We start from the raw sequence: 11,166 nt of genomic DNA, 5'->3' as shown, positions 1-11,166 counted from the left end.
CTTCATTCCTACCATGAAGGAAATCAAACAACTGATTTCCTAGCAAAACTTGGTTACTCATAAGGCTTGTCTTTTGTTGTTCATTCTTCATAGCACTCCTCCAATACACAGCTAAGAACTTTCTAAGATTTTGATATGTCAAAATTCGTATTCAACCTGTTATGTAATATTTGTAACTACAACAAGTCTTTTGTTTAGTTTTTGGTTAAAATTTGATTCACTCCCTTGAGTTTTACTTTAATTCTCAAATTGTTTTCAAAATTTTAATTTTTATCAGTTTAGCCTCACTCATACGCAGTCAAAATGAAGTCAATCTGGTTCTTCTGTGGAAATCTTGTCGTTCGATGAATATTATTTCTATTAAAAAAAAAAAGTTGAAACTATTGTATTTGCTAAATGATTTTTATAGAAGAACCATATCTGCTTACTTTTACAAAGTGAAGGACTAAATTAACAAAAATCAAACATTAAGGATTAATTTGACAATTGACGTGAAAGTTAAGGGATTAAAGAATAATTCTAGAGTAATTCTAAGACGAAATAATTCTAGATATAAAGGTTCAACCACTAGTACTCATCATCATACACTGCACCTACATATGTAGGAACAAAGAAATGTAGGTAGTAAAGGAACATAATTTGACTTATGCAATCATGAGTTCCAATCAGCTCAATTATTAAAATCTTAACATTAAAAGAAAAGAAAAAAGAATAGCGTTTACTTGAATATTTATAGAACAATAGGATTTGATTTGTTACATCCCTCATCTGTAGGGTTTCAAATGTAATTTTTCCTTTTTATAATTGTGAATAATTTGCTGGTTATTTTTTCAATTTAGATCAGTTGTGGAATTCAAAATGCAATTAAGTTATCCACAAGTACGTAGAGCCACAGAGAAAGAGAGTTGGACAAGGACGCACCCCCTCTATTCATTCATATTTTGTGAGTGAATATTAAGAGTAATAAACTCTCACTTCCAATTAAGGGATAAACTCTAGCACACTTTTTAGACAATCAATTGATATTGATACCCCAGAAAAGATGAAATTTGTAGAAAAGATATTAAAAAAAAGAAAAAAAAAAAAAGAAAAGACAACACAAACACAAAACACAAAACAAAATAAAACAAAACAAAGCTTTTGTCCTAATCTCATAATCGCTTTTGTCCTAATCTCATAATCTGTTTGTTTTTGCTGCACAACTTCTGTTTCACTGTTAACATGAACATACTTGCTACCAAATCATACAATGCTTCATATACTTCATGCCAAAAAAGACTTTTTCCAGGTGTAATATCTACCTGCAGCCAAAGTCAAAATGACATTTTTTGGTGTTTTTAACAAAGACATCAAGGGTTCGAATCACTCTCTGCCACTTAAAATTTGTGTTGTGTGTGTGTATAAAACATGTGATTTTTCATGTCTTTGCTCAGTTTTCAATGTACCCTTTTGGTATGTGCGTGTGAGAATACCATAAGCTAGACTTCGTCACTGCATTTCATCAAATACCCATTGTATGTGAAGTTATCTGCATTGTAGTTACACTAAAATTTTGTATGAAATAGAACAATGGATTAACAATTGTGAAGAAGATAAGAGTTAAGATCTTGAACTTATGAATCTGGCAGCCTAAATGGATGTTGTTAGACTAATAAATTGGAAGAAGATTGGAGGGAACTGAAAGATAGGTAGTCTAGACTAAGTCATGCTAGAACAAACACTGTTGGCAGCCACAAGTGGAGAATCAGTAGTGACACCATAGTAAAGAAAATGCCTCAAGTAAAGCTAGAGGTTATTGCTTCCATAACTTTCATAATTAAATTGACAAGAAAAATAAATGACAAATTTTGTACTTGTCATTACAAAATGGTTGCATATTAAGGACAAAATCAACTGTTTAATGAATCTCCATCTACTAAATAAATAAGAGGGATACTTCATGATTAGTGGAGTTAAGCCATCAGATGGTAAATTTTGTACTTGTCATCACAAAAATATTGCATCACATGTTAACTAAATCAGCAACCCATTTGAATTTTGAAGGCCCTTGTGCTCTGGCAAGGCTGAGCTCTGACATTTCAATTGCCATCATCATCATCGTTGAAGGCTGAGCTCTGATCAGTACAATTGTCATCGTCATCAAACTGTGGTCTTGTGTTCAGGCCTAGCAAATAAATAAGAGGGATAGTTCATGATTAGTGGAGTTAAGCCATCAGCAACCCATTTGAATTTTGAAGGCCCTTGTGCTCTGGCAAGGCTGAGCTCCGATCATTACAATTGTCATCATCATCATTGTCGAAGGCTGAGCTCTGATCAGTACAATTGTCATCTTCATAAAACCGTGGTCTTGTGTTCAGGCCAACTAAATAAATAAGAGAGATACTTCATGATTAGTGGAGTTAAGCCATCAGATGGTAAATTGTATACTTGTCATTACAATAAAATATTGCATCACATATTAATTAAATCAGCAACTCATGTGAAGGCCCTTGTGCTCTAGCAAGGCTGAGCTCTGATCATTACAATTGTCATCATCATCTTTGTCATCAAACCATGGTCTTGTGTTCAGGCCTGTGAGTATACTTGGAATCTGTATGCACAAAAGCTCTCGCAACTTCAGGGAGTTGCTCCAGCTTCTCTTGCAGTGTCTCACCAATGTCATGCGTTTTGCTCAGAACCATGTCTTGTGGCAAAACTATGTCAACCTCCACAAAATAATGATCAGAACCAAATGTCTATGCTCTTACTGTGTCAATTTTCTTGATATCTTCATGGTGGTTCCATATCAGATATGTTAGCTTTTCCAAAAATTCAGGTCTGTCCTTCCAATTAGGGCAAATAAATTCTCAAAGAACGTCTTCTTCCATGTATTCATTGTATATAATAGTATCTGCATCACAGGTTCAAGAAATCATTGTAATAAGATAAGAGTAAGGTTCAATTCCAAGGAGCCAAGAAGAATTCCATCCTCATGCCACTTATAGATCCATGTCAAGGCATAGAATGGAAGTGGAATATCACTTGAGAGAGAGAGAGAGAGAGAGAGAGAGAGAGTGGAAATACCAATTTTTTTTTTATACAAAACACAGTAAGTGGTAATTGTGATGGTTTTAAGAAAGAAAAGATATTAAAAACCAGTGGAGTAGCTGAACCCAATTATCTACAGTACAGTAAAAAGTGGAGATGGGTCAGGTATTTGAAAAAAAAACAAGTCAGTTGCATTGAACTCACTATAATAGCTCCAGTAGGATCAATCCACCAATAGTATCGACTGGCCAGGACGACTGTTGCCAAACTGATAAAATTGGTTTTAACATCAGAAAAATGATGTTCAGCATAGGCTCTAACAAATTTATCTTTAAACCTTCGACAATAGACCGCGAGCATAAACTTCACCAAAGTTACAGATGTCATTATTCCAATTATCCATTTCTCCTTCTGAGGATCCTTTTCAGGCACAGACTGTAATCAGCACATGAAATGAAGATTATATTAATCACTGATATTGTAAATGAATACAATATAGAACTTTAGAACGATAAGTGTATCCACCAACTCAGACTGCGATATAACTAGGACCTCATACATTTGGGTAGTACCTCAAAACCTATGCCAACCTTTTTGTAAAGTACCAATGACTAAGGAAACATTGGAGCTCTGAGTTCTGACAAGACATCAAGAAGGGTGCTAATCTTTAAAACCTTCTCAAATTCAACGGTTAAAATGTGTCCTAGTCCTGTGCTCACCGCTGTCTATATCCTTAATTAACTTAGGTTGAAGCTAATATTATCAAAGTTGCATACCTTTGTAATGAACTGTTGAGCCGCCTGCAACAGTACTTGTAATCCGAAAGACCCAAAAATAATGATTCCCTGCAAATTCAATATAGGATGCATTATAGCAAAAGTGTTAAAACAGAGTCTGGGCATATCTGATGCGATTATTAGCTCGCCTTGGGTCCATATCCCCATAAATCATTGTCCCCTTGATCCTACATTCAAAAACTAAGCCCAAACCAATGCTATTTATTCCTAAGTGTAGATTGTTTGACCACTTTTCCAATTTATCACCCAAAAAAAAAAAAAAGAAAAAAAAAGTGTTATTCCGAAGTGTCTATTCCTAGCTTGATCTGCAGAAGCAAAAAGCCAATGGTCCCCTGCATTTTGTCAATTAACAAGTTCTGCCAAAAACCTTTTTCTATTTTTTGCAAACTCAAAAGACTCTACGCATAATATTTCCACAACAAAATGAGAGTCTAAAGCATGACCTGATGAAATCTTTAGGCAAGCATTTACATTAATTTCAAACTGCTTGTAATAGAATAAAAGTAAAACTGTACCCTAACACCATTAAATGTTTTTCCCTCTAGCATTTGTGGAATAAGATACAGTTGAGGCAACACCAGTAATGGTTGGAAATATTTATTTACCTCATTGATCACAAGAAGGATTGCTGAAAGTGAAATGAAAAAAGGGAAGCATGAAACCTATTAAACTGATTGCATGAAGGGAGAGGCTTAAATTCAAATATACATTAAAGTGTTTCCAAATGCAGCCTCACAATTGTTGGGTTGAATGACTTACCACTGGCTGCATCCGTTTCTTTCCAATTGGATACCGATGCTGGTTTGGGTTTTGCATAGCATGAGATGTAAACCACAATATAAATCCCCACAAGAGATCAAAGAGTGAGCCAAGATTGAGGCAATAACCGCCAATGATTTGCTCTCAATAGAAGCAAAAACCTTTGCTGCAAAGAGAACGATATTAGCTGTGTTTGTTACATAGATAGACATCCTCACACTCTTCGCCAACTGCTTCATCTCATCCTGATAAAGCGTAAATAGATTAACAAAAAAACAAAAAATCAGTTTCTGTTTTCCAAGACAGATTTTAGTTGAAAAGATTTTTGGTTTTTTTTTTTCTTTAGGGGTGTTAGGAACCCATTGGTTCCTAAAAACGATAAATGGGAATTGTATGGAAATGGACGGGGAATTGCATGGAATCTGACCATACTCAAGGTAGTCACCCTCCAAAAAATTTATTAAGAGGGAAAGAGAGGGAAAGGGGGAGAAAGTATTGCACAAAAGCCACAATTTGGTTTATTCATTTAGCACCTAATTTTGAATGAAAATCATGTATTAATAGGAGACTAACTCTAATCTAATTGGCCCATGTGGCTCAAGATGATTGACTAACTATTTTAGCATATGTGTTCTTAGAACTAGTCATGTGTTAAAGTGTGTTACATGTGCTTTATCCTTAACTAACTAACTAACTAACTAACAAACTATTTGAAAAGATGAAATTACAACAATTATTAGAAGATTGCAAGAATCATATCGATATTCCTATAACATAATTTGGGGTTCCTAACATTTCTCTCCCCCTCAAAACACTTACTTAGAAAGTGGTGTTATTGAGTGGCATCTTCATGAGGGGGTGGCCGGCCACTAAACCAATATTCCAAGGACATCTTGACCATCGTATTCACACATTGCTTCTTCTTAAGTTGGCACCAAACATCATTTTGAACCCTTAGCTCATCTTCCAATATTCCAATGACATCTTGACCATCCTACTCACACATTGCTTCTTCTTAAGTTGGAACCAAACATAATCTTGAACCCTTAGCTCATCTTCCAATGACGAATTGCAACGTGTTCGCTGTCCATTCTAATCAATGTGAATAAGAGGATTTCCATAAACTTGCTTGAAATAAACCATCAGTTCATGGCTTCATGCAAAGCCCACTGCATAATTAGATAATCAAGTAAAGATGTATCATTTTGAATGGAAATCAAATTTAATTGCCATATTTGCATCTAAGCTTCTGCCTTCCTTGTTTAGTTTTCTGGAGTCATCCTTTGCATACAATGAGCTGTAGTAATATGCTCCTACGAAGTCAAATGAACCCTTAACCTGATTTAATTCAAGATTGTTGAAGACTGGAATTCTTGAGCCAACGATTATTTTATTACATCAGGATAGTCTCCATAAATCAAGGAATCCACATACCAACCAATTAAGAAGTCCTTAGCTCGCTGAGTGGTGATTGCATCTTCAACCGTGAAGCACACATCTGCACATGTATACAAACTTCCTGCAATAACAATCTGTGAAACTTACATACTCCAACAGCACTCGGACACCCCAAGACAGCTCTAGGAAGCAATCAGGAGTTACTTGATATAAATCCTAGACCACCACGCTAACAGTCAATTGTGTGCCACCAACGTGCATGTCTGTTTGTTCCATGTCTTCATCCTTATTTACATGAGTAGCCCCATTTAGTGAAGCATGAGTTTGGCTAACGTCAATGACCAGTCAAGCAGTGGGTTGTTCAGTGGTAGCCTCTCCATTGGTGCATTAAGGATCGGTGTTTGAAACCAATCTTGTAGGCTACATAAAACTCCATCCAATTGATGCAAAATCCCAATGCCTCCACTTCTTGAATCCATTTCTACACCTTTCCCTCCATGTGATAAGAGGAATCAAAAATCCAAGATTTGAATTGATGTCCTTTCATTGAGTATTCCTAAATTGCATTGATTTATCCTAAGGATTTCATTTCAATTGGAATTTGGTTATTCACCATGTAAGAGGATTCCCGCTAAGCATCCATGTCTGAGTGGTTAAAGCGCCCAACTCATAATTAGCAAGATAGTTACCACCTATCATACGGCTTTCTAACTTCACTTCCTTTTTTGGTCGTTCCATTCTGTTGATCGAAGGTAGTATAAGAGATCTGCAACCCCCTGAAATGATTTACATCCATATGATAAAAGGATGGCTTGAAATGCACTAGAGTGTTATCAAGAATAAAGAAATCATAGACTTGAGAAGCCACATAAAAAAAATCTCAACCTTTGATTTTGGTAACTCCGTGTAACTTTGATGCAATGCAACGGATTCAATCATCTCAAGATCGATGGCTTTGATACCACTTGTTAGGAAATTAGTGGTTCCTAATGGGGATGAATGGAAATTGCATGGAATTTGAATATATTCGAGGTAGTCAATCTACAAAGAATTATTGAGAGAGAAAAAAATGCACCACGCAACAATTTGATTAATTGACTTAATAACTAATTGAGAATTAAAGTTACGTGTTTATAGGAGGCTAACTCTAAATTAATTGGCTCACATGGTTCAAGATGATTGGCTAACTATTTTAGCCAATCATCTTGAACCATGTGTTACATGTGCTTTATTCCTAACTAACTAACCAATTGAAATGATGGAATTGCAACAATTATTAGAAGATTACAAGAATTATGTCCGTATGCCTATATAGCATAATTTGGGTTCCTAGTAGAGGTTGGGGGGGGGGGGGGGTGGGGCAAAAGAGGCTCTATTTTGCTCTCAATGTCTGCCTCCACCGTGCCTTTCACGTCTCGTGGCAAAACACACAGAAATAAACACCTCCCTATCAATAATATTATACGTACATAAAATTTGTGAATTGGGCTTACTTGGGGTACAAAGAGGAAGGCGCAGAGTGAAGGAGCTATGTTCACCATCCCTTCTTTCAAGCAATGCAGGGAACTCTTGCAGATTTGTCCTCCATGCATTAGACGAAATGTCGTTTTTCTCCACTTGTAGTGGCAATAGAATTTTGCTGTCAATGTTTTCCTCCACCGTGCCTTTCACGTCTGGTGGCAAAAGAGGCTTCGCTTTGCTCTCAAAGTTTGCCTCTCTCTCTCTCCTCTTTGACATGGACAACGACATGTCCTTTATCTTTGTTAGAAATACTGAATGATTGTATTGTATTTCTCAAGTAATAGAATATACATAAGTGCCTTTATATAGGAGGCAGAGTGTGCAGTACAAGTAAGTGTGCTATACAAGTAAACAAGGTAGGCCTAAAGCCCACATACCCTAATACACGTTAACAGCCCCCCTCAAACTCAAGGTGGATGTGAGACCAACTTGAGGTTGTCAACCAAAGTGCTAAGACGTCCCTTAGGATGTGACTTGGTGAAGATATCTGCAAGTTGATCTTTAGAAGGAACTGAGATCAGTTTAAGAGTACCATGGACAAGATGATAACAGATAAAATAACAATCGATCTCGATGTGTTTAGTCCGTTCATGGAAGACATCATTGTGAGTAATATGAATGGCACTCTGGTTGTCACAATAAAGAGGAGTAGCAAAGGATGTGGATACACCTAAGTCTTTGAAAAGCCACTGTAGACAAAGGAGCTCAGATGTGGTATCAACAAGGGCACGATATTCTGCTTCAGTACTGGAGCGGGCCACATGAGTTTGTTTCTTACTTCGCCAAGAAATCAGAGAAGAACCAAGAAGAAAGCAATAGCCAGTGGTGGACCTGCGATCAGTGGGATCTCCTGCCCAATCAGCATCAGAAAATGCACGGAGAACAAGAGGAGACTGAGCAGAGTAGAAAAGACCATGGAAGAGAGTGCCCTTTAGGTATCGAAGTATGCGCAGAACAGCAGCATAGTGAGTCGATCGTGGAGCAGATAGATACTGACTCACCTTGTGAACAGCATAGGAAATGTCTGGACGAGTGACAGTGAGATAAACTAGGCTGCCAACCAAGCGTCTGTAAAGAGAGGGATTAGACAACGGTTTCCCCCCCTAACGGAGTCAAATGCGCATTAAGCTCAACTGGAGTGTCAACAGTCTTGCTATCAGTGAGTCCAGCTCGAGACAAGAGTTCAGAGGCATACTTGGCTTGAGTAATATAAAGTCCATCTGTAGAATGAGTGATTTCAAGACCCAAGAAGTAGCTAAGATGTCCAAGATCTTTCATCTCAAACTGCTGACTGAGAAAACCCTTGAGTTCTTAAATGCCACTAAGGTCATCACCAGTTATGATCATATCATCCACATACAGGAGAAGTAAAATAGTGCATTTGTCAATGCGACGAAGAAATAAGGCAGAATCATAATGACTAGCCATGTAACCTAAGCGAGAGATGGTAGAGCTGAATTTGGCAAACCAAACTCGTGGAGCTTGTTTAAGGCCATAAAGAGCACGCTGAAGGTAACAAACCTTATTTGATTCAACAGAAAGACTAGGAGGAGGTTGCATATAAACTTCTTCACTTAAATCCCCATTAAGGAATGCATTTTTGACATCCATCTGAAAAAGGTCCCATTTTCTGACAGCAGCAACAGCTAAGAGAGCTCGAACAGATGAGATACGAGCAACCGAAGCAAAGGTCTCTTCATAATCAATCCCATACTCCTGTGTAAAATCTTTTGCAACAAGACGAGTTTTGTAGCGCTCAATGGACCCATCAGAGCGAGTCTTAATTGTAGATCCACTTACAACCAACCACAGATTTCCCAGGGGGGAGAGTCACCAAATCCCAAGTATGATTTTTAGATAATGCATCAAGTTCCTCTTTCATTGCAATCTGCCACAAAGGGTCAGTGGAAGCCTCACAATAGGTGTGAGGCTCATGCAGTGTAGCAAGAGCAGTGTAACAATGATAATCAAGTAAATGTGTAGGAATGGATCTTACCCGAGTTAAGTGACGAGGTGGAATTTCTTGTGCAAGAACTTCAGGCGGAGCAGGAGCAAGGGACCTAAGCTCAAGGTTAGGTAGCTCGTCTTCCACCTGTTCATTAAAAGGTGAACTAGGAAAGGGATCAAAGGTATCTGGTGGTTGGACAGAAAAGTCTATAGGAGGATCAGGAGCAACTACAGGAGGATCAGGAGCAGTTACAGAAGGAATATGTGCCTCATCTGGAAAAAGATCTAAAACAGAGAAGGAAGATAGGGAAGCACAGAAGTGAGAGAGCTCGACAAAGGAGCGATGTTCCCAAAAGACAAGATTGTGGGAGATACGAAGACGATGAGAGATAGGATCATAACACCGATACCCCTTTTGAGTTTCGCCGTAACCAAGAAAACAACAAAACCTTGACCGAGGCCCAAGTTTGTTATGCTCATATGGCTGAAGAAGAACGAAATAAGCAGAACCGAAGGAGCGAAGGTGGTGATAGTCTGGAGGTGACCCAAAAAGGCGCTCATATGGAGTTTGATTTTGAATAACAGGACTTGGAATGCGATTAATAGTATGAACAACATGAAGGGCAGCTTCACCCCAAAAAGGAGCAGGAACTTTGGCAGAGAGAAGAAGAGCACGAACAGTGTCAAGAATATGACGAAGTTTTCGTTCGGCTCTACCATTTTGTTGAGGGGTACCTAGACAAGTTAGTTGATGAACAGTACCATAGGAATGCAAAACAGCTTTGAAAGTATATTGAGTGTACTCAAGAGTATTATCAGATCGAAAAATTTTGATACGTTTGGAAAATTGAGTTTCAACCATTTTTGCAAAATTAGAATATACTTGCAATAACCTCAGAACGGTGTTTCATATTAAAAATCCAGCTATAGCGAGAGTAATCATCAACAAAGACAACAAAATATCGAGATCCACCAATACTAGAGATAGAAGAAGGCCCCCAAACATCAGAATGAATAAGGTCAAAGATATCAGTGGATATTGATTCACTAGTATTGAAAGGTAAAGCTGGTTGTTTTCCTAACTGACATGAAACACAATCAAAATTTTCTGTAGACACTGAACCTAACAAACCTCTAGAAATACTGAATATTGTATTGTATTTCTCAAGTAATAGAATATACATAAGTGCCTTTATATAGGAGGCAGAGTGTGCAGTACAAGTAAGTATGCTATAAAAGTAAACAAGGTAGGTCTAAAGCCCACATACCCTAATACACGTTAACAATCTTCATAACTGGGAACAAAGGAAGCTCCATTTTGCTCCCATTGTTTCGCTCTATGTCTCCCTTAAATGGCGCAGACGAATTCTCCACCTCTGGTTGCAAAAGAGGCTCAATTTTGCTCTCGAAGTTTGCCCCTCTCTCTCTCCTCCTTGACATAGACAATGACATGTCCTTTTTCTCCACGTCTAGGGACAAAGGAGGCTCCATTTTGCTCCCATTGTTTCCCCCTATCTCTCCCTTCCATGGCGCAGACGAATTCTCCACCTCTGGTGGCAAAAGAGGTTCCATTTCTCCACTTCCTCCTCTCAAAGAAACACAAAACAAAGTAAAAAGAATAAAAAACAGATTGCTGAGAGCTTTTGGGGTTTGTTTGCTACTACTCTTCCAGTGAAAATGAGACTGTTAGCTGAGACTGATGAGTGGCGAAAGTCCG

The 11,166-nt window shown here is 37.8% G+C and overlaps 1 pseudogene across 1 annotated transcript; it reads right to left on the bottom strand.

Moving 5' to 3' along the window:
• Positions 1 to 1,726: 1,726 nt before the first annotated feature.
• On the bottom strand, positions 1,727 to 7,150 carry LOC115983868 (annotated as a pseudogene). Its single transcript, XR_004090280.1, has 5 exons — positions 5,403 to 7,150; positions 4,584 to 4,828; positions 3,804 to 3,872; positions 3,232 to 3,462; positions 1,727 to 2,890 (listed from the first exon to the last, which is right to left on the bottom strand). The product of XR_004090280.1 is annotated as a metal tolerance protein 10-like (transcript).
• Between the last annotated feature and the right edge of the window lie 4,016 nt (positions 7,151 to 11,166).

This window comes from Quercus lobata, chromosome 4, assembly GCF_001633185.2.
Source record: "Quercus lobata isolate SW786 chromosome 4, ValleyOak3.0 Primary Assembly, whole genome shotgun sequence".
Lineage (NCBI taxonomy): Eukaryota > Viridiplantae > Streptophyta > Magnoliopsida > Fagales > Fagaceae > Quercus > Quercus lobata.
The sequence above is the reverse complement of the archived record's forward strand: the minus strand, read 5'-3'. Positions and strand labels throughout refer to the sequence as shown.